General features: G+C 43.2%; 1 protein-coding gene across 11 annotated transcripts in view; it reads right to left on the reverse strand.

Moving 5' to 3' along the window:
* CAST (calpastatin) overlaps window positions 1-25,242 on the reverse strand; it is a 162,848-nt gene that overhangs the window by 55,550 nt on the left and 82,056 nt on the right. Inside the window, exon 1 of one of the 11 annotated variants that reach the window (XM_029073118.2) lies at window positions 21,086-21,186. The exons of the other annotated variants lie outside the window; for them this stretch is intronic. The gene's annotated coding sequence lies outside the window, so the exon portion shown is untranslated. Of the gene's footprint in view, window positions 1-21,085; window positions 21,187-25,242 lie in introns of those variants that run through there. 11 annotated transcript variants of the gene reach the window in all.

Raw genomic sequence — 25,242 nt, forward strand, 5'->3', positions numbered from 1 at the left:
AATACCCCAATCATTACTGTCATTATTATTTTCTGTTTCCAGTAATGCTCTTCTCATTCCCACAGACAGACGAATTGGTTTATGACCAGGACTGTTTGCCAGGAAATGGTGAAGACTGTGAAAATTTCTCGCCAAGCAAGATTTATTTTCTATCTTACAGGTTGCTGACTGTTACTGTTGTTTGCAATCCCGTTGTACCATCTTTTGTGTCTATCACCCCTGAACTGTGAGTCCACAGTTCAGAAATGTCTGAACTCTTTAATTGAATCTTTCCCAGCACCTGGCAGCCCCAATGAGGCTTTAGACCAACCCACCCACCACTATCATTGGGTCATTAGAGTGGTTTTCCATATTTGGTGGGGAGGGAAGCTCCACCTAGAGCCTTATGGGAGTCTTCAGCTCCCTACTGTGAAGACTGGGGTTCCAGGTCTGGTACTCAGAGCAATAATAATAATAATAATAATGATGGTGTTTGTTAAGTGCTTACTATGTGTCAAGCACTGTTCTATGCGCTGGTATAGATACCCACATGGACTCACACTTTTAATCCCCATTTTACAGATGAGGTAACAGGTACATAGAAATGAAGTGATTTGTCCAAGGTCACATAGAAAACAAGTGGAGGAGGCAGGATTAGAACCCATGTCTCCTGACTCTCAAGCCCATGCTCTTTCCCCTAAGCCATGCTGCATCTTTGCTTCTCAGAATCCTTGGGCCTCCTGGGTCTAGGCTTGAGCATGTGTGCTGGGTAGGTCGGAAGCACTCAGCTCTCATGCTCCCATTCAAGGGATGCCTCCTATTCCCTAGAGCTGGGGAGAGAAGGAGGGTAGAAGCTGTGCTGAGGACACTGTGGATGCTAATCCTAGTAGTGATCAGCCTAGGCATCGTGATTCTACTTCATCTGTGGGAACTCATTCCTTCCCAAAACATGGTCTTGGGGGATGATTCTGAAACCTACTGGAGATTCTGAAACATAAGAGAAGAAGCATGGTCTAGTAGATAGAGCACTGGCCTGGGAGTCAGAAGGACTTGGGTTCTAATTCTAGCTCCGCCACTTGTCGGCTGTCTGACTTTGGGCGAGTCACTTAACTTCTCTTTGCCTCAGTTTCATCATCTGTAACATGGGGATTAAAATTGTGAGCTCCTCTGGACTGTAAGCTTGTTATGGGCAGGGAATATGTCTGTTTATTGTTATATTTACTCTCCAGAGTGCTTAGTACAGTGCTCTGCACACAGTAAGCACTCAAATACAATTGAATGAATGTGGGAAATGGACTGTGTCAAGCCTGATCAGCTTGTATCTACCCCAGCGCTTAGTACAGTGTCTAATATATAGTAAGCACTTAACAAATACCATTAAAAAAACAAACACCTATGGCCTGATCAATGGTAAGGAACCTCTCATTTCAGTGAGAGCCAAGAAAAGACCTTAAATCTTGGCCTTCATAACCATCCTCTCTAAACCACTCCCTTACTTCATCTTCTCAGTTGGGAGTGCTTTATTTGCAACTATCTAACAGGTGGCTTAAGGTTGGAAAATAGTCTTAAAGTTTCTATTCCTTGTATGAATTATATATGTATGAAGTTCATCATCAAACTGAGCTTCTTGTGGAGCTGGAAGTGAGTCTAATTAACTTATATCTGTTCCAGTGCTTAGAACAGCACTCTACTAGATTGTAAACTTCTTGACGACAGGGCACACATCTGCCAACTCTGTTGTACTCTCCCAAGTGCTTAGTACAGTGCTCTGCGCACTGTAAACACTCAATAAATATCACTGATTAACCAATTCCACTTTTATTATTTGCATTGCCCTCCAACACTCCTCAATCTTGAGCATTATGACACCCATGGAGGAAAGTTCAATGCTTAAAATACATTCCCAGATAGAAAGATAATCAAGGCCAAATCAGGACCGGACAGGGGACGGGCTACCCAAAAGCCAGACTACTGGTCACTCTAATACTGGATCAAACACCCCTTGCCCCTTCCCGAAGAGTCAACAGGGACGGAAGGAAGCACAATCCTCTTTCAAGTGAATATGGGGCTCCTGAAGGGAAAGACAGCAAATTAATGTATCATTCCTCAACCCAGTCCGGTGTCAAGCAGATGGGGAAGCTCCTTTTCCCATTATGATAATAATAATGGTATTTGTTAAGTACTATGTGCCAAGCACCGGAAAGCCCAACCATCAAACTCCCTATCGACCAATCACATTTACTGAATGTTTACTTTGTGCAGAGCACCGTACTAAGCATTTGGGATAATACGATCTAACAAAGCTGGTAGACATGTTCCCTAGAGTGCCTGACACACAGTAAAAGCTTAATACCGTAATTATTAATTATTTTATTACCACCAGTCTAGAGGGGGAGACAGACATTAATATAAATTATGGATAGATACAGAAGTGCTGTGGAGCACAGGGTGGAGTGAATAAAGGGCACACATCTAAATGCAAGGACGGCACACTCTACTCTTTGAAACATTTCTAAATAGTCACTCTGAATAACCAGGAACAGTGAGCTATGCTTATGTGTACCCTTCAGCTACCTTGCTAATAGAGGACTGGAGAGGATTTAAGATTTTGTAGGCACAGAAATGCTGAAGATAAGTTTCAAAGCTTGAGGCTTTTGTTAGGATGGAAGAGGGGAGGAGAGAAATGAAAGGTCAGTAGAAAGGACACAAATGTAAAGCCATTCATTCCAGAAGCTTCTCACTGAGTTGAGACTGTAAACTCCTTGTGGGCAAGGAACATGTCTCTTGCGTGACCTAGTGGAGAGAAAATGGAAGAAAATGGATCTTGGAGTCAGGAGACCTGGACTCTGATCCTGCCTCTGCCACGTACCTGCTGTGTGACCCTGGGCAAGTCACTTACCTTTTCTGGGCTTCATTTCCCTGATCTGCAATATGGGGATTCAAGACCTGTTCTCCCTTGTACTGAGACCTTGAGCCCCACATAGGACCTGATTATCTTATATCTACTCCAGAGCTTAGTACAGTGCTTGGCACACAGTAAGCACAATTACCACGGTTATTTTTATATTGTTTTCTCCCAACTGCTCAGTACAGTGCCCTGTACCTAAGAAGGAATCAATAAATATGATTGATACCACTGTTTGCTCATAACTAGGTTCAGAGAGGACCGGCTTTCATTGGTGAATCAACAGAGCTGGTTTGTGGGCAGCGCTTGTGACTTTCTGAATATTGGATGAGATATGTAAATATTACAGGTGATATATTGAGTTCCTCTGGAAGGCTTACTGAAAATTCCTGAAGTCTAAACCTTATGAGATCATCTGAACATGCCTACCAACTCTGTGGTACTGTATACTCCCAAGTGCTCAGTACGGTGAACTGCATGCAGTAAGCAATCAATACCATTGACTGATCCCTGTTGAAAGAGATTTCCATCATACCTTGCAATTCACATCACAGAAGTATTTTACCATCGGTTTCATAGTTACACCTCTAACTCCTAGGTATGGCCTTTTTTTCTATTTTCTCTCAAGCTAAGGGAAAACTTTCCAGGCACTGTGACGGGGTTGGCTCTGTAACTCAGATTCCTTGAGGACAATACAAACTGTTCTCCTTGCCCTTTGACATCTAGTCAAGCGATAGTGGTGGAAAGAATAGTGGTAGAAACATATTGTGAGACAGCACAAAGCTAACTACTATCATTCTGCTTGACAAACATGGATATTTCTGGTGAAAAGCAAATGCTATTCAAACATAGTTCATTAATGGAACAGTTTAATGAAGAATCAAAAATGAACACCTAAAGGTTAACCCAAAATAAATTAATCAATTCCTGGCTTCAATAAAGCCATGAAGCCTAGAGAAAAGAGCACAAGCCTGGGACTTGGGTTCTAATCCTGGCTCCAACTGCTTGCTCTGTGACCTTGGCCCAGTCACTTCTTTGTGCCACAGTTACCTCACCTGTAAAATGGGGTTAAATCCTCCTCCCTCCAGTTTACACAGTGAGCCCCATGTTGAACAGGGACTGTGTCCAGCCTGCTGAACTCGTACCGACACCAGTGCTTGACACATAGTAAGCACTTAAATAACAAGAAATAGTAGACAGAGCAGTAGTTAATACAATTGATCACAATACCTGCTTCTACCAATTTATATTAAAACCTCTTGGGAGCCCAAACTCTCACCTTATTCTCCAATACCGTGGCTACACTGGATCATGAACCAAACCTAGCCCTTATCCCTGCACCTAACACCGATAGAGTCTGCTCCCAACCTTTAACTTAGCCCCAGATGAAATCCTAACCCCAGCCTTGACCCAAACACAAGTCCCTGCTCTAATCAGAGCCCAAGATTTGATGTTAATCCTCACCCTGATTCTCACCCAAACATTGGTCCCAACCCTAGTGTGACTTCTGAGGGTTGAGTTTCTGGCTTTCAATTTTTAGAAAGGTCAAGAACCAGCTTTAGGTGATTTCTCTCTCCCCGTTCTGTAGGGCCCGTGGAGAAACTTCTAAGCAAGCTCTCATTTATGATCCTATCTTAAAACCAGTCATAACTTGAGCGCAATTTTTTAAACAAACGGTCAAATTCCAACCCAATTTAATCTCAGTCCAGAAATTCTCCCCACCCTATGAAATTCCCTCCCGTTCCTGGAACACAAGCACAACCAAAAAGAATCACCCTCTCCCTGCTAGGTTTCTAAGAGCAGAGACCTCTGTCTCTTTAGTCAATCTTATTTATTGAGTACTTTGTGCAGAGCACTGTATTAAGCAGTTGGAAGAGTACAGTATAATAGAGTTGGTTAAGGAGTTTATAGTCTCCCTGAAATAATCTTCATAGATGGCCACTATCACCCAGGAATATCTGCCGCCAGACACTCTACTTCTCACTCTGGGAATCCTGCTTCCCAAATCCCTTCACAACCTCTTCTTACAAATGCAAACAACTCATGTCTTCACGAGGCAGAAGTCACCTACTGAACCCACGCTTTGAATTCAGTGCATTTTTTTAATGGTATTTGTTAAACCCCCTTTGAGGATGGCACCTGAAGAGTTTCCAGGACCCTACCAGTCTCAGCGAGGGCAGGGAGAGTGAAGCAGAGGCGCACACATTCCACTCCTAGCTTGGGCATTGGCTGGCGAATGGAAGGCAATCTGCCTCCGGTCAAACCTCACCTGTTTTGGGCAGCAGTGGCACGGGAGAGAGTCGAGGGCTGAGACTCAAGTTTACCGCTTGGAAGAAGGCGATGGTAAGCCACTTCCAGATTTTTACCAAGAAAATTCTATGGACACACTACTAGAATGATTGCAGATGGAGGTGAGGTGTTCTGGGAGAGATGGGTCCTTGAGCCGCTTTGGGTCGGAGGTGGCTCGGCAACATTAGACAAGACATTAAGCACTTCCTATGTGTCAAGCATTGTTCTAAGTTCTGGGTAGATTCAAGATTATTTGGTCAGACACAGTCCCTGTCCCACATGAGGTTCATGGTCTAAGTAGGAGGGAGAACAGCAGCGAGGTTCAGTGGAAAGAGCCTGGGCTTCGGAGTCAGAGGTCATGGGTTCGACTCCCGGCTCTGCCACTTGTCAGCTGTGTGACTGTGGGCAAGTCACTTCACTTCTCTGTGCCTCAGTTACCTCATCTGTAAAATGGGGATTAACTGTGAGCCTCACGTGGGACAACCTGATGACCCTGTATCTAACCCAGCGCTTAGAACAGTGCTCTGCACATAGTAAGCGCTTAACAAATACCAACATTATTACTGAATTCCCATTGTGTAGCTGAGGAAACTGAGGCAAAGAGAAGTTAAATGACTTACCCAAGGTCACATAGCAGGCAAATAGATGGAGCCGGAATTAGAACCCAAGTCTTCTGGCTCCCAGGGCTCTGCTTTATCCACTAGGCCACATTCACACTACTTCCCAAATTTCTTTCCTCTTGCCTTTCCCTGAGTTTCAACAGGTTTTGAGTGAAAACCCCATATTTGTGTGATTCTTGGAAAGCTGGCAGTTGACAGCGCATGGAGGCATATAAAACACCCTTGTAAATGGGTATAAAATAGGAACTAGGTTTTCATTGCTCACCCTGACAAGAGTTACTTCTCAACATCCCTTTCCAATGTAAGCTCACTGTGAGGAGGGAACATGTCTACCGACTGTTATCTTGTACTTTCCCAAGTGCTTAGTACAGGCTCTACGAATGTGGAGCGCTCAATGAATACCATTGATTGATACATCAAATATTTGAAAACTGCAATTCTCCCACAGCTAAAGGGAGAAAAGAGCCAACACAACTTGGAAAGAAGATAGGAAAGGATGTAACTTAATGAGGTCTAAACTCAATACAGGATGAATCTGCTCCTTCAGGAACAAGAAAATGACACTTATGACCAACTTTAACTTCAAGGGGAACACTTCTAATACTCCCTGAGAGTATCATTTATGAGGGGAAGTACTTGAGGCCCAAACTCAGAATAATTAATTCAGTAACATCGAAGGCAAAGAGTGAAGCACCTCAACAATAGTAATTATCATAATAATAATAATTGTGGTTTTGTTAAGCATTTACTATGTGACAGGCACCATTCTAAGTGCTGGGGTAGATTCATTCATTCAATCGTATTTATTAAGTACCTACTGTGTGCACAGCACTGTACTAAGCGCTTGGAAAGTACAATTAAGCAACAAATAGATCCAAGTAGATTGGTTTGGATAGAGACCCTGGAACCCAGTTTTAATCCACATTTTGCAGATGAGGTAACAGAGGCACAGAGAATGATGATGATGGTATTTGTTAATCACTTACTATGTGCCAAGCACTGTTCTAAGCGCTGGAATAAACACAAGGTTATCAAGTTGTCCCACTTGGGGCTCACAGTTTTGATACCCTCTTGATCCCCATTTTACAGATGAGGTCACTGAGGCACACAGAAGTGAGTGACTTGCCCAAAGTCACATAGCAGACAAGTGGCAGAGCCAGAATCAGACTCCTATGTCCATGCTCTATCCACTAAGCCATGCTGCTTACCTCTATGGTCACAAATGATCTCCTTCTTGCCAAATCCAATGGCCTCTACTGCATCCTAATCCTCCTTGAACTCTCAGCTGCCTTCGTCGCTGTCAGTCACCCACTTCTCCGGGAAACATTATCTAATCTTGGCTTCACCGTCACTGTCCTCTCCCGGTTCTCCTCCTATCTTTCTGGCCACTCATTTTCAGTCTCTTTCGCAGGCTTCCTCTCTGCCTCCCACCCTCTAACTGTAGGAGTCCCTCAAGATTCAGTTATATTCTCCATCTACATCCACTCCTGTGGAGTACTCATTCATTCCCATGGCTTCAACTATCATTTCTAAGCAGTTGATTATAAAATCTACATCTCAAATCCTGACCTCTCTCCTTCTCTGCAGTCTTGTATTTCCTCCTGTCTTCAGGACATCTCTGCTTGGATGTCCTTCCATCATCTCAAGCTTAACATGTCCACAACAGAACTCCCTATCTTCCCACCCAAACCCTATCCTCTCCCTGACTTTCCCATCACTGTAGACAACACCTCCATCCTTCCTGTCTCACATGCCCGTGACCTTGGCACTACCCTCGACTCACTCTCATTCAACCCACACACAGTCACCAAAATCCTACTGGTTCAACCGTCTTCGCGACACTGCTAAAATCTACCCTTTCCTCTCAATCCATATCGCTACCATGGTAATTCAAGGGTTTATCCTAACCCACCTTGATTACTCTTTCAGCCCCCTTGCTGACCTCTCTGGCCCCTATCTCTCCCCACTCCAGTCTATACTTCACTCTGCTGCCCAGATCATTTTTCTACAAAACCACTGAGTTCATGTTTCTCTGTTCCTTGAGAACATCCAGTGGCTGCCCATCCATCTCTATATCAAATTTTTTGTCTTCAGCTGTAAATCACTCAATCACCTTGCCCCCTGCTACCTTACCTCCCTGATTTCCTAATATAACTCAGGCCACACACTTTGCTCCTCTAATCCCAAACTACCTACTGTAACTCAATTTTGACTATCTAGTCACAGAATGCTTACTCACATCCTGCCTCTGGCCTGGAATACCCTTCCACCTCATATGTGACAGACAATTACTCTCTCCACCTTCAAAGGCTTAAAGTACATTTCCTCTGAGAAGCCTTCCCAGACTAAGCCCTCATTTCCTCTTCTCCTAATCTCTTCTGCATCACTCTTGCATTTGGATTTATACCCTTGATTCACCCTCCCTCAGTCCCACAGCACTTATGAACATATCCATAATTTATTTATATTCATGTCCATCTTCCCCTCTAGATTATCAGCTCATTGTTGGCAGGGAATGTGTCTTCCAACTCAGTTATATTGCACTCTCCCAAGTCCTTAGTACACTGCTCTGCACATAGTAAGTGCTCAATAATTATGATAAATTGCTTGACTGATGCAGGAAGAGTTTTTAAAGCACCAGGATAATTCAGTTGTTTACTGCAATGTCCCATCTCCTGTCCCTCAAATCCAAATAGCGAGCTGTTCAGGGACTCTCTCCTGTAAAATGTTCATTCTGTCTCAATCAAAGGAACTTGTAATATCATTTCTGAGCGCAGAAATGGATTTACTAATCAAATATTAGCAACTTTTGTGTTTCAGAAGCTGGAATATTTAAGAGTAAACAACCCCGAGTCCAACACATTTTTCTAACATCTATATCACAGACAATTCTCAAAAAATAATAATAATAAAAAACAATAATTGTGATGTTTGTTAAGCACTTACTACGTACCAGGCACTGTTCCAAGTGCTAGGGTAGATACAGAATGATTGGGTTGGACACAGTCCCTGTCTCACACTGTACTCACAGTTTTAATCCCCATTTTACAGATGAGGTAACTGAGGCACAGAGAAGTTAAGTCATATGCCCAAGGTCACACAGCAGACAAGAGGCTGGGATTAGAACCCAGGTCCTTTTTGTTTCCCAGGCCCATGCTGTATCCAAGTCTCTTAACTTCTCTGGGCCTCAGTTACCTCAGCCATAAAATGGGGATTAAGGCTGTGAGCTCCATGTGAGACATGGACTGTGTTCAACCTGATTAGCTTGTATCCGCCCCTACTTTTAGTACAGTTCCCGGCACATAGTAAGAACCTGAATACCATAAAAATAATGCCAGTGCTAATAAATGGTCATAATGCAGATAGCAGGAGTCTGGAGATGGTGAAGCAAAGCAATAGCTTAGAACAGTGCTTGGCACATAGTAACCACTTAAAGACCATCATAATTATCATTATTAATAGCTAGTCAGGTTGTGAATTTCCAGTCCCTAAATAATTTAGTAATAATCCTTGGGAAAATATAACAATAACCAGACACATTCCCTGTCCACAACAAGCTTGCGGTCTAGAGGACAAGCTTACCATCTAGTATGGTGCTGTGCACACAGTTAAGTGCTCAAAGAATGCCATTAATTGATGTTACTACTCCATGTCATTATGGCACAATGAGCCTTGCCTTAATGTTAATGGAATCAGTAATCAATCAATGGGATTTATTGAGTGCTTACTATGTGCAGACAGCATGAGTCTGCACATTGTAAAGCAATAGCTTAGAAGAGTGCTTGGCACATAGTAAGCACTTAAATACCATCATCATTATTATTAATAGATAGCCAGTTTGTGGATTGCTAGTCCCTCAGTAGTATTTAATAGTATTTAAATAGTATTTGTTAAGCTCTTTCTGTATGCCACTGTATTAATGCTAGAGAAGACACAAGCCAATCAGGTTGGGCACAGTCCATATCCCATAAGGGGACCACTGTCTTAATCCCCATTTTACAGATGAGTTAACTGAGGCCCAAAGAAATTAAGTAACTTGCCCAAGATTACATAGCAGACAAGTGATGGAGCTGGGATTTGAATCCTGGTTCTTCTGACTCCCAGGTCCATACTCTTTCCGCTAGGTCATGTTACTTCTCACACTTCTTAGTACAGTGCTTGACCATAGAGTGAATGCTTAACACATACCACTATTAGTATTACTGCTATTTTTATTATAGGATGTGAATGGCAAAATTTTTACCACTGGGCCTTAGGTGGAAAGCTTAGCCTTTATATACACTTTCAAGCAAACCCGAAGACAACTATAATGTAGTGGCTCAAGTCAGGAGACTTTGGATAGGAAATTTTGATGAATGTGTCCCCTATGTAGGTGGATCTGTACCTTTTTAGCCCTTGATATTCACCTCAACCATGGCACCACAACACTTACATACATGCCTGTAATTTATTTATTTCCCCTCTAGACTGTCAACTCGCTGTGGGCAGGCAATATGTCTACTAACTCTGTTATATTGTACTCTCCCAAGGGCTTAGTAGAGTGTTTTGCACACAGTAAGCACTCAATAAATGATTGGTTGATTTACTTATATCGATGTTTATCTCCCCCCATAGACTAAGTAACTTATGGGCAGGGAATGTGTTTAACAACTCTTGGGTTGAGTGCTTATTTATCATGTGCAAGGCCCTGTACTAAGCACATGGAAGAGTACACTATAACAGTGATAAGCATAGAGAAGCGGCGTGGCTCAGTGGAAAGAGCACGGGCTTTGGAGTCAGAGGTCGTGAGTTCGAATCCTGGCTCTGCCACTTGTCAGCTGTGTGACTGTGGGCAAGTCACTTAACTTCTCTGTGCCTCAGTTACCTCATCTGCAAAATGGGGATTAAGACTGTGAGCCCCACGTGGGACAACCTGATTCCCCTGTGTCTACCCCAGCACTTAGAACAGTGCTCTGCACATAGTAAGCGCTTCACAAATACCAACACTATTATTATTCATAAATACCAAAGATTGATTGAATAAATGAATGAATGCTCTCCAGTTTCCTTGCTGGAAAGGAGACAAAATGAACCAGCCATATTCAAACCACAATGTTCTGCAGGTCTGATCAGCACTAGATTGAAATCTGGAGAGATTACTGTCAGAGCCCTCCAGAACTGGCTACGCTCTTTTTCAATGGTATTTGTTAAGCACTTCTTATGTGCCAGGCACTGTACTAAACACTAGGGTAGATAAAAGATTAATCAGGTTGGACAAAGTTCACGTCCCTGATGAGGCTCACAGCCTTAATCCCCATTTTACAGATGACGTAACAGGCACGGAGAAGTTACGTGACTTGCCAAAGTCACACTTAGGAAAATGATCACAATAGTAATTTTATAACTATTGTACCAGATTCCCCATCCTTGTCCTTACCTCAAAACGACTTTGTGAAGACAAAAATGAGCTAGGTAATTTGATGTACTGAGGGGATAATAAAAGCACTATATAAAATCAAGGTGTTTCACAAAACACAGGTGAAGAAGTGAAGTCCATTTCTATAACAGTTCCCATCTCACCAGTCCACTCTTCAACAGTTCTAAGCACAGTAATAGCAAAGAACTGGATAAACGTTAGTAAGTGAAACATGCTATCTAAACAGAACTCTGTATCTGAAGATGGTGCTTACTGACAGTTAGATTCTATCCAGTATTTAAATCACATTTTGCTTCACATGTAAAATTGGTCCTTTCCTGTACTAACGCAATTTTATTTGCACTTGCTGGCTCTGGATTCAATCCATCAGTGGTTTTTACAAAGCCTTTACTGTATACAGAGCACTGTACTGAGCACTTGGGAGAGTACAACATGGATGGCATGCATGTTCCCTACCCATAAGGAGCTTATAGTCTAGTCAATTTTTCCCCTTAGCATGACCGTCTTCCTGAAGACTGCTTTAAGAGAGCAAACCCTATCTTGCTTCTGGCAAGTCCGGCTGATCTCTCTGTTGCCTGGTCTTTCTGCATGCCACACCGAGTTCACACTGCTTGAGACTAGATTTCACTACTTAACATGGGCCTGGGAGTCAGAAGGACCTGGATTCTAATCCTGGCTCCACCACTTGTCTGCTGTGTGACCTTGGGCAAGTAACTCAATTTCCTCATCTTTAGAATGGAGATTAAGACTGTGAGCCTCTTGTGAGACAAGGACTGTGTCCAACCTAACTTGTATCTACCCCAGTACTTATACTTAATACAGTGCCTGGCTTAATAACTAAAACTAAGCTTTTAAAACATCTGTTCTCCCTGTTTGTACTATATGGGCCCCATTTCAGTAGCAGCTGCTGGAGTATTCTGCTGTCGTCGATCAACCCGCAAGATTGTAAGCTCCTTGAGGAGAGAACGTGTCTAACTAGTATTGTGCTTTCCCAAGAGCTTAGTATTCATTCAATCATATTTATCAAGCACTTACTGTGTGCAGAACGTTGTACTAAATGCTTGTGAGAGTACAATATAACAATAAGCACATTCCCTGTCCACAACGAGCTTACACTCTAGAGGACCAGCTTACTGAATAGAATGCTGCTGTGTACACAGTTAAGTACTCAAAAAATGTCATTAATTGATGTTGCCACTCAAGTTATGGTACAGTGAGCCTTGCCTTAATGGTATCAGTAATCAAACAATGCTGTTTATTGAGTGTTGACTATGTGCACAGCACTGCACTAAGCACTTGGGAGAGTATGGTGTAACCAAGTTGACAGATCCGTCTTTGATGTAGAACAAGGCTTGAAGGTGAGACTGAAATTGCTCCAGAATTCCAAAGATATGGCTATGGAAGATCCCGATTCTCATCTGCATCTAAGGAAGAGTGGATGCTACCACTGCCATATTGGCTTTTAATCTGCCTTGCTGTGGAATAACACATCATTCCATTCTGTCAAGTTTTCGAATGCTATGCAGAGTACAGTGCTAAGCGCTTAGCACAGTGCTCTGCACACAGTAAACACTCAATAAATACGATTGAATGAATATTATTGATTTGGTTTCCTACTTCTTTGTGGCCAAATGCTCCATTGAACACGGTGATGCTTAAGTATCAGGATTTAATATCTAGTCGATTCAATCAATTAATGGTGTGCAGAGCACTGAACTAAACACCTGGGAGAATACAACAGAGCTTAAAATTCGGAGTTGGGGAGAGAGACAGTAATATAAATAAATAATTTAGATGTCCGGAAGTGCTGTGGGGCTGAGGGTAGAGTGAATACCAAGGGCTCAGAGGAACTAAGTGCATAGATGATGGAGAAAAGGGAGGGAGTAGGGGGAAAAAAAGAGTTTGAATGGGGAAGGCCTCCTGGTGGAGATGTGATTTTAATAAGGCTTAATAATTCCAAATATTTAGTCAGTCCAGGTAGCTAAATGAGTAAAACCCAAATCTTTCCTTCAGGCCTGGAGTCAATCATTAGTTGCTCTGGGAGAGTGACTATTTGCCAGGTTGCCTTATGCAAGGACTACTTTGAAACTCATCTGTATTGCACCAAAATTCGATAGTTTTTATTGAGCGCTTACTATGTGCAGAGCACTGTACTAAGCGCTTGGAATGTACAAATCAGCAACAGATAGAGACAGTCCCTGCCCTTTGACGGGCTTACAGTCTAATCAGGGGAGACAGGCAGACAAGAACAATGGCAATAGAGTCAAGGGGAAGAACGTCTCATAAAAACAATGGCAAATAGAATCAGAGTGATGTACATCTCATTAAACAAAATAAATAGGGTGATGAAGATATATACAGTTGAGCGGAGGAGTACAGTGCTGAGGGGGTAGGACGGGAGAGGGGGAGGAGGAGAGGAGAGGGAAGGGCGGGGAGAGGGAGCAGAGGGAAAAAGGGGGGAGCTCAGTCTGGGAAGGCCTCTTGGAGGAGGTGAGCTTTAAAAATAGCAGGAGAAACCAACAGAAGGGGTCATATTCTACCATATTGTAGAAAAAGTGGGTTTTTTAAAATTATGTGTTTTGTGTATTCTGATATACCACAGCTCACATTACAGATCCATTGTTTTGAAGTAAGTTCTACTTGGGCTGTTCAAAAGTTTTCTTCTCTGCTTTTAGACAGTGATCTCTTCAAGCAGTGACAGATATTTAGGAAATACAGTAGCTAAGTCCTACTCAACATACCCGAAGTATCATATCTAATAATAAACAGGAGTCAAATTGCATCAGAACAGTCTAATTATAACAATATGAGGGACTGAGTGTATGCGGAGACCTAAGACCTAGTTCACATAAGCTTGTCTACTTATGGGAACTAAGTAGCCTGGCTTAGTGGATAGAGCACAGGCCTAGGAGTCAGAAGGACCTGTGTTCTAATCCCGGCTCTGCCACTTATCTGCTGACTTCGCCTCTCTGTGCCTCAGTTCCTTCATCTGTAAAATGGGGATTAATACTGTGAGCTCCATGTGAAACAGGGAGCTTGTCCAGCCTGATTAGCTTGTACCTACCCCAGCACTTAGTACAGTGCCTGGCACAGAGTAAGCACTTAACAAGTACCATTTAAAAAAAAAAACACATTTTAATCAAAGGTATGTAAGCACTTAGCTTGGTGGACCCAATCCCTGCCCACAGGGAGCTTGCTGTTTAGAGGGGGAGATCATTTATAGAAATAATGCATGATAATCTAGGTGACAGCACCAAGAGGTGGATAAGAGACAGATTATTAATGTTTCCTTTTTAGGGGTGAAGAAACTGAGTTGCTGAGCCCTGAACTTGCCAAAGGCCACACAGGTGTGATGCAAGTGTGATTCAGGTGTGACTAAGGTATGGAGCTGGCTACAAAATTACATCTTCTATTCCACAACTCAAAGTTTCTATTCCTCTTGTAAGTTAGGGGGAAGGCTGCTAATGCTGTTTTCTGGTCAATGGGAAGAGAGTTTTGGCAAATGAGTAAAGAACTCCAACTTAGTGGAGTTAAGTTGACTTCCACTCTTGCCTTCCAAATCCTATAATAAAAATAGCAGTAATACTAATAGTGGTATGTGTTAAGCATTCACTATACGGTCAACCACTGTACTAAGCAGTGTGAGAAGTAACATGATCTAGTGGAAAGAGGAGGGACCTGGGAGTCAGAAGAACCAGGATTCAAATCCCAGCTCCATCACTTATCTGCTATGTAATCTTGGGCAAGTCACTTCATTTCTTTGGGTCTCAGTTAATCCTCATTTTACAGATGAGTTAAGACAGTGGTCCCCTTATGGGACATGGACTGTGCCCAACCTGATTGGCTTGTGTCTACTCCAGCATTAATACAGTGGCATGCAGAAAGAGCTTAACAAATACTATTTAAAAAACATTTTTTAAAAAGCACTGGGGTAGATGGGTAGATACAAGAAAATCAGGTTCTAGATGGAGCTCACAGCCTAAGTAAGAGGAAGGATAGGTATTGAATTTCCACTTTACAAATGAGGGAAATGAGGCTCAGAGAAGTGAAGCGACTAGTCCAAGGTCAAGCCACAGGTTGTGGTGGAGCCAGGATTAGAACCCAGGTCCTCTGACTCCCAAGCCTGGGCCCCTTCCACTAGGCCACGCTTCTTCCTCTACTATAAGCTGCTCATCTAGACTGTAAGCTCTTGTAAGCTCCTTGGACAGGAAACATGCCTACCAAATACATACTGTACTCTCCCAATTGTGAGTACAGTGCTCTGCACAAAGTATGTGTCTAGTAAATAGTGACTGATTGACATCCCCTCAGTGACTAAAGTCCTGCCTATAAGGGATACAGTGGACTCTCCTGCCCAGAACAGTGGCCAGCCTCGTTTAGACAGCAGAACCAAGCATCAGGAAGCAGCATAGTCTAGTGGAAAGAGCACGAGCCTGGAAGTCAGAAGGTCCTGGATTCTAATCCCAGCTCTGCCACTTGGGTAAGTGAACTTGGGTAAGTCACTTCACTTCTCTGCGCCTCAGTTCCCTCATCTTTAAAACTGGGGTTAAGACTGTGAGCCCCACATGGGACAGGAACTGGGTCTGATCTGATTGTCTCGAATCTACAGTTCCTGGCACATAGTAAGATCTTAACAAATATCATAAAAAAAAAAAAGAATCCGTGAGAAGGAATGGATTAGAGCAATTTCTGCAGCATTTCCTTGTCGCGCTCCCACCGGGTATGGAGTGTAATGAGCAACATCAACACTTAAGCAGTTAGGCGATAAATTCCCTGGGCTGAGCATAACTTGTCTGTCAGCATGTCCAGCACCTACACAGTGCCAAGGCCACTGATAAAAACCCATTTGCTTGGCAGAAAAGAGGTGAAGCTAAAGGTTTTCAGACAGAATCCCAACATGGCTTATGGTTAGTTAATATTTTCCTCCATCAGTATTTGAGCACTTCAACTACACTTCATAGGTGAAGTGATTTGGAAAGAAGTAGAGAGTTTTGAGGAGGGACAAAAGGGGAGGAGGTGGAGTCTCATATCAACGTTTCTCAAATGCTGACATCACTGGATACCCAGGAGGCCCAGAAAGGTGGACATAATAACCAGCCTCAGACCAGTCAGAGAACAGATGAGAGTGAACCTGAGTGCATTTTAAAACGGAGCATGGCCTAGTTGATAGAGCAAGGGCCTGGGACTCAGAAGGTCATGAATTCTAATCCTGGCTCCACCACTTGTCTGTTGAGTGATCTTGGGCAAGTCACTTAACTTCTCTGTGTCTCAATTATCTTATCTGTAAAATGGGGATTAAAACTTTGAGCCCTAAGTGGGACACTTTGCTGGTATCCTCCCTAGCGCTTAGAACAGTTCCTGGCACATAAGTGCTTAATTACCACAATTAGTATTATTATTTTAACAGCTTGAATGCTTCAAAGATTTACTGGCAGAACACTGAAAATATACCATTTTTCACTCATTCACTCAATCGTATTTATTGAGCACTTACTGTGTGCAGAACACTAAGCGCTTGGAAAGTACAGTTCATCCAAATACGGTGGAGACTGCACATAATCAATTGTATCTGAGCATTTACTGTGTGCAGAACACTGTACGAAGTGCTTGGGAGAGAAGATGATAGAGTTGGTAGATGTGTTCCCTACTCTAAAGAACTCAGAGTCTAGAGGGAGAGACAGATATTAAAATAAATTATGGATATATACAGAAGTTCTGGGCCCACCAGCATCTAAAAGAGTAAGCCTATTGTGGCCAAAGAGTAGGAGAATCATGGCTCTCAAGGTGGTCACGGAATCCTAATTATAGTGATTTTTGTTAAGCACTTACTATGTACCAAACACCATGCTACACAGTAGGGAAGACACAATAAAATCAGATTGGACACAGTCCTTTGTCCCAAATGGGGTCACAGCCTAAGGTGGAGGGAGAACAAGTACTTAACCCCCCTTTAACAAATAAGAATACTGACACAGAGAAATGAACCGGCTTGTCCAACACACACAAGAGATGGCAGTGGGATGTGATTCCAAGTTCTCTAGCAGTCCTGTGTGTGCTCTTTCCACTAGGCCATATTCCACACCGGCAAAAAATTCCTCAAGAACTACATCTCTAGGCTAAAAGTTTTTCTACAAACCAAAGAAGAAATAGAGTAGATCATGAAAACTACTCCCATCCCAAACGGTATTGTCTGGGACTGGTTCACAGGCGATGTGGTAAATCCAAATTCATCAAACAAGACAAACTCCAAGCTCAGACACTGACTGCTGCACGCACACACACACACACCCACACAAATTTGTTCAGTGCTTACTATATGCCAGGCACTGTACTAAATGCCAAGGTAGACACAAGCTCCTCAGGTTAGACAGAATCCATGTCCCACATGGGGCGCTCAGTCTAAATCTCCATTTTACAAATGAGGTAACTGGGCCCCAGAGAAGTGAAGTCACTTGTCCAAGGTCACACAACAGATAAGGGGCGGGTCCTCTTGACTCACACTCCCATTCTCTTTCCACTAGGCCACTGTTGAGCTATTTTAAACTAGCTACATCCAATTTGTGTTAAGACATAAGCATTAATAATAATGTTGGTATTTGTTAAGCGCTTACTATGTGCAGAGCACTGTTCTAAGCGCTGGGGTAGACACAGGGGAATCAGGTTGTCCCACGTAGGGCTCACAGTCTTAATCCCCATTTTACAGATGAGGGAACTGAGGCACAGAGAAGTTAAGTGACTTGCCCACAGTCACACAGCTGACAAGTGGCAGAGCTGGGATTCGAACTCATGAGCCCTGACTCCAAAGCCCGTGCTCTTTCCACTGCGCCACGCTGCTTCTCATTAGTGATTACTCCACCGGATAACTACCCCAAAATCACCTAACCATACAAACGTGGCCAGTAGTTCAGTCAATAATCATAAGATACATTAGATTTGCAAAAAGGTTGGTGATGCCACCTGGAAAATATGAATAAACCTGGACACAAAACTGTAACTACCCAGTTGTAGCTCTGGATGGGGTAGTCGCCCGGAAGACTGAAAGTAAAAAGTATAAAGGAGGCATCGGGGCCAAGTGAAAATTGCAAATGCCTGGGAATCAGGCAACTAGAGGTTCAAATCCCTGCTCTGCCACTGGTCTATTGTATGATCTTGGGTAAGTCACTTACCTTCTCTGAGCCTCAAATTCCTCATCTGTAAAATGAGGATGAGATAGCATGTGAGCCCAACCGGGAAAGGACTGTGTAATTTTTTAAGCACATGGTAAAATTCCTTTACTGGGGTAAGTACACTTAGTAAAGAGCTTAATAAATGTCACAGTTTTTATCCTTATAGGAACTCCTTTATACTTTGTACTTCCCCTGTCCAAATTTTTGGAAAGGCTTCAATGCTTAGGAGATTCTCAAAAGCTGGTATTCTATTTTACATTGTACTTCAGACAGAAAAGCATTTCTAAATAGTGCTCTAAGAGACTGTTTATAACACAGAAAGCAATTTTTACTTTCTTATTCCGGGGTGATAAACATACCTAGTGCTATCAGTAACTGCTCAAAAAATATGACTGAATGAAAATTTTCTCCAATTTCACCAGTTGTTCTGCAACAAACTTCATCAACCACTAAGCCTTTTGTTAAGAAAATGTAAATCATCACTTATCCCTGCCTCTTACCAGTGAGTCATACTTATTGAGAGCTTACTGTGAGCAGAGCACTGTACTAAGCATTTGGGAGATACAATGTAACAGACACATTCCCTGCCCACAGCAAGCTTACAGTCTAGTTGGAGAGACAGACATTAATACAAATAAATTAATAATAATAATGATGGCATTTGTTAAGCGCTTACTATGTGTAAAACACTGTTCTAAGCACTGGGGGCATACAAGGTGATCAAATTGTCCCACGTGGGCTCACAGTCTTAATCCCCATTTTACAGATGAGGGAACTGAGGCACACAGAAGTTAAATGACTTGCCCAAAGTCACAGAGCTGACAAGCGGTGCAGCTGGGATTAGAACCCAAGACCTCTGACTCCCAAGCCCGTGCTCTTTCCACTGAGCTATGTTGATATGGACATAAGTACTGTGGGGCTGGGAAGGGGGGTGAATAAGGGAGCAAGTCAAGGCGACGCAAAAGGGAGAAGGAGTAGGGAAAAATGAGGGCTTATTCCAGGAAAGCCTCTTGGAGGAGATGGGATTTGAATATGGCTTGGTATATAGTAAGCACTTAAATAATATTATTATTATTATTACTCATTATCAATCCTCCTTTCTCCCTTCCTTCCCCCACCTCTTACAGCAGCAAGTGTTCTCTGACGCCTGTCGAAAACGCCTCCTCCGTCTCCTCCAGCTCCACCTTCCTGTATCAAACCCAAACTTGGTTTCACTGACACAGCTCTCCTTCGATCCAATGTCTGGATCCTTGACAAAAAAATCCTCCCTGTCCTCATCCCAACTGCGGTATCTTATTTCTGAAATTCATTAAGCATTTACTATTGGATCAGTGCTGGGGTAGATATACGCTCTCATAGAAGACTCAGCACCTGTCCTATGCGGGGCTCACGATCTGAGGGGGGTAGAGAAGGCATTTCACCCCCATTTTACAGATGGGGCAACTGAGATCCAGGGAGGTTAAGGGACTTTCCCAAGCTCGCTGTGGGCAGGAATGTATCTGTTGCTATATTGTACTCTTCCAAGTGCTTAGTATAGTGCTTTGCATTCAGTAAGCGCTCAATAAGTACAACTGAATGAATGAATAATGAGGAAGCACTCCACCATATCATATATCTGCAGAGTAAGAAATTCTGAATTTGGTTCCTTCAGTGTTGATTCAGGGCATTCATTCATTTAGTTGTATTTACTAAGCACTAACTGTGTGCAGAGCACTGAACTAAGCTCTTGGGACAGTACAATGCAACAATAAGACACATTTCCTGCCCACAACGAGCTTTCAGTCGAGCACAGGGGAGACAGATATTAATATAAAAAAAAATTACAGAGAAGCAGTGTAGCCCAGGGGTTGGGAGTCCGGAGGCCTAGAATTCAGCTCTAGTTTCTCCAGGGTCCCAGTTATTTCAGAGTGGATCATACAATCTCTCTGGGCCTCAGCTTCTCTACCTGCAAAGCAAGGGTCAAAATGCTAGCTCCAACCCAACTCTGGGGAAAGAAGGGAATTTAAATGAGATCATTCGCATCAAAGTACTCTGAGCTCTAAGGAAATTCAAGGTCGGTGTTATCATTTCACAGAACTCTTAGGTCTGGTTTGGAAGACTTCCACCACAACATGTTCCAACAAAAGACTCCATTTGTGCAGATGCCACACCCTACATCGGCAATATGCACAGCACGTTAGAGAATCGCCCTAAATTTCGAATTTGTGTGTCTCCTCTGAGGGTCCGGTAGATTGGTTGGGGGGGGAATGGGGAGAAAGGAGGAAAGAGGAGAGGGATGGGGAGAAGAAGGGGGAGTTAACAATAAAAACAGAACTGCAACAATGTGGCTGAAACTTTTCTTTCTCAAATATTTTGCTTAGGTCACGTAGCAAGCCTCTTGTCTGGAAACCAGGCCATGCCTGCCTTGATCACTATCTCCTTCCCAGCCGCAGAGAAATTCTTTACCCAGCACCAGAGTTCAGTGACAGTGAACGGTGTTTAAGTTTGGGGAAGTTTTGACAGCCTCCTCCCCCACCCCCCCCCCAGCCAGAAGAAGACAGGGGGGCTGTTTCAGCCCAAGCCAGAAGCAACGGGGCCCAGGCCAGGAAAGGCAGCTGCTTGAGTTCGCACTCTTCGTTCGGAAAGAGCGAAGGCCGAAGAGCGCAGCCAAGCCGCGTGAGCTCAGAGCGACGCACCCGGGAAGCGAAAAGGATCAGAAATCAGTACTCACTGTAGGCAGGCAGGCAGCCTGCGGAGTGGAGCGGTAAGATTCGGTCAACTGTGTGTGGCATATAGATTCTTACTGGTCACTTCCCCAGACCAAAAGGGTCCTTCCCATGGTTTCAGTTTTCATGAAGTTAGAGCCTAGCCCATTGCCATCTGATAGGTTGGCTCCCTGCTTGTCTCCACCTCTCCTGCTAGCAGCGTCACAGACCACGGACTCCCTTCTCTGGGGAGGGTGTGCAGACCTGAGATGGAATGATTCGTCACCGGGACCTCGCTCTCGGCAGATCGCGAACACGATGTCAGGCACACATGACACCACACGCACAAACACACACACACACAACCTCCTCCCCCACCCCCCCAGGTGGGGCCTGACAAAGGTCAAAGGCATTCTCTTCATACGGATCTTCAATCTTGCCCTTCTATCTCTCCTCTTAAAACCGGTTTGCCCAAACCCATTTTGCAATGTGTGCTTTCCACTCACCGACATACCACCATACTCTGAACCGAACATGAAACATACCTTGTATTTGCCAACACACATCCACCCATCCACCCCTTATGTTGGGCTAAAGCTCAGAAAGCCTCGAGGTAACAAACGCTAATTGAGATAGTTAAAATGATTCATTTTATGAAGTAAGAAAACAAACCTGACATTCCTAATGTGAGAAACTCCCAAGACAGCCTGAAAAGAGGTCTAAGCAATTCCTATTCACTCCAACTAGGAAAATCAGCACTGCTCTGCCACACTTAAGAAACGTTATATCATTCCTTCAATCTACCCCCCAATCAATCAATCATATTTATTGAGCATTTACTGTGTGCAGAGCACTTTACTAAGTGTTTGGGAGAGTACAAGGCAATATTTTAACAGACACAATCCCTGAAAAATTCAACCTCCAGTAATACAAACTTCCAGGTGTGAAATATTGTCTCTTTCCTGTCGAAGGAAGAGACCCCTAGTTCTTCTGCTGTACCCCCAAAATGCAATCAAAATACAGCAGTACTCAGAGGTGGTTGCCAGTGATTATCAACTGCTATCACTCCCTTCCTGGTCTTCTGGAACCTTCTAAAAATAACTGGGGCGGGGGAGATGTAGTGGGGGCTGGAATTGGGCCTCCGAGAGAATTCATTCATTCAGTCATATTTATTGAGTGCTTACTTTGTGCAGAGCACTGTACGCTTGGGAGAGTACAATACAAAATAATAAACAATAAACAGACACCTCCCCTGCCCACAACTAGCTTAAAATTTAGAGGGGGAGACAGACATTAATATAAATGAATATATTGCGTTACAGATATGTACATAGAAATCCAAGAAATAAAATGAGTGAAAAACAATTATTTGCCAGAACTTGAGATGATGAAACCCTCTCCCAAGAGACATGACTTGATACTGCAACTTTACGACCGAGACCATCTATGGAGGAGTTTGATAGTACGGGTGGCTTCTGTAATGCTACTCACATTGTAACTTCCCAAACAGTCAAGTTCCCACTGGGGCACGGAAGTCCATAACCCAGCAGACGATAGATTCAATCGCATTTCATTCGGTCGTATTTATTGGACGCTTACTGTGCGTAGAGCACTGTACTCAGCACTTGGGAAAGTACAATACAAAAACAGACATTCTCACCCCACAGCTAGATGTGGAAATCACTTCAGTCTGTGGTCTGTGCCACCCATGTTAGCAGGCTGGGACTCATACGACCCAGGGTCCAATCTCAGCTCTGCCACCTGCCCGCTGGGTGACTCTGGAGAATGGTCGCCTGGAGTAGCTGTCCTCCTCTCCACACACACCCTGGCTCCCCAGCTCGTTTTCCCCAGCAAGGCCCATGGTGGTGAACTCAAACTTTCCTCCCTTCCCAAAAGAATGACAAACCTTGAAGACTATGTAATTGATTTTCATTGTGGGCAGGGAATGTGTCCACTAATTCTGTTATTTCATACTCTCCCAACGCTTAGTACAGTGTCCTTCATATAGTGGGCACTGTATAAATGCCAGTTCTCCAAATAATAATAATAGTCTAGACTTTAAGCCTTTTGTTGGCAGGGAACATGTCTACCAATTCTGTACTCTCCCAAGCACTTAGTACAATGCTTTTTTTTAATGGTATTTGTTAAGCACTTACTATGTGCCAGGCACTGTGCTAAATGCTGAGGTAGAAATAAGATAATCAGTTGGACAACAGTCCATGTCCCACATGGGTCTCACAGTCTTAATCTCCGTTTTACAGAGGGGCATCTGAGGCTCCGAGAGGTTAAGTGAATTGCCTAGGGTTACGCAGCTGACAAGTGGCAGAGATGGATTAGAACACAGGTCCTTCTGACTCCCAGGCCATGCTTTATCCACTAGGCCTTGTGACTTCTCTGCACACAGTAAGCAATCAATAAACATGACTGACTGATTAAAAATAGTAGGCTTTGTAAAGTGTTCACCGTGTGCCAAACACTGTGTAAGGCATTGGGGTAGATAAAGGAAAATCAGGTTGGACACAGACCCTGACCTACCTGGGGCTCACAGTCTAAAGAGAAGAGGTATTGAATCCTCATTTGAGAGGTGAAGGAAACTGAGGCACAGAGAAGTTAAGCAGCTCACCTAAGGTTACACAGCAGAGACAGGATTTTATAACCCACAAGTCATTCCCAGTCCTGTTTTCACAAGGCCGCGCTGCTTCCACTCAGTCACTCTCCCTACTCACCCCCGCCACTGACTCACTTCACTCCTCCATTTGCTGTACCTCGATCTCATCTTTCTCATACCTGAAATTTTACCTACCTCCTCCTTTTGACTTCATATCTGAGAGGTCACCACTCTCCCCATCTTCGAAACCCTCTTAAAATAAAGTCTCTGAGGGGCCTTCCCTGATTAAATAACAATAATAATAATCACAGTAAGCACTTAACAAATACCAAGTGCCAAGCACTGTTTTTTAAGCGCTGGGATAGATACAAGGTAATCAGACTGTCCCATGTGGGGCTCACGGTCTTAATCCCCAATTTACAGATGAGGTAACTGAGGCACAGAGCAGTTAAGTGGCTTGCCCAAGGTCATGTTTAGACTGTGAGCCCACTGTTAGGTAGGGATTGTCTCTATTGGTTGCCGAATTGTACAATCCAAATGCCTAGTACAGTGCTCTGCACATAGTAAGCGCTCAATAAACACGATTAAATGAATCAATGAACAGCAGACAAGTGGTGGAGGTGGGATTAGAACCCACATCCTCTGACTCCTAAACCCATGCTCTTTCAACTAATTCACCCTCCCATCTGTGTTGCCTAATAATAATAATCAACCTGATTCCAATCCGCCCCCATCCCCACAGCACCTCTAGAATACCTCAATATCCTTTCATTTTCCCTATGTTTAATTTATTTAATTTATTTTATTCAATGTCTATCTCCCCACTTTAGATTGTAAGCTTCTTGTGGATAGGGATCGTTCCTACCAACTTGACTATACCCTACATTTGATATTCACCCCATATCTTGAACTCATATATTATAAATTATTCATTTATATTGATGTCTGTCTCCCCCAATAGACTTTAAGCTCATTATGGGCAGGGAATGTGTCACTAATTCTACGGTACTGTATTCTCCCAAGCCCGGAGTTCAGTGCTCTTCTCAGAGTAAGTGTTCAATAAATGCAATTGATTGATGACTTCTAGAAGTCATGAATTACCTATTCTAGCACTCTTAAAAATACACAGACTTTGGAAGGTAAAAATTTTGTGAATAATCTGAATAGAATCTATCACAAATTTTATTTTTCCTGCTTCTCAAGATTTATTCAGTTTGGTAGAAAATGCTTTCCCCTGAGTTATCACAAACTTCACAGCCCCCAGATTTATGACAAGTTAATTTGAAAGAAGAATCCAGGCAAAGCATAGTTCCACCCACTACCTACTGAGTTCTCTAAGGCCTGGGACAGGGATACTGTAATTAACTTGTCCTGCTAATCACTAGCTACACCATCAACTGAAACACCTGTAATATTGTGTCTATCGTATTCTAAGTATTTTCTGTATAAACATGCCACAAAAATAGTTCTCAAACTCTACAGAGACTTGCTACCTGTATGACTAAAGGTAAAATTACAAAGTCATAACTGCAAACTTTAAATCTGATTTTCTCAATCTACGAACATAATAAATGA

The sequence above is a fragment of the Ornithorhynchus anatinus genome, chromosome 1 (genome assembly GCF_004115215.2).
Source record: "Ornithorhynchus anatinus isolate Pmale09 chromosome 1, mOrnAna1.pri.v4, whole genome shotgun sequence".
Taxonomy (NCBI): Eukaryota; Metazoa; Chordata; class Mammalia; order Monotremata; family Ornithorhynchidae; genus Ornithorhynchus; species Ornithorhynchus anatinus.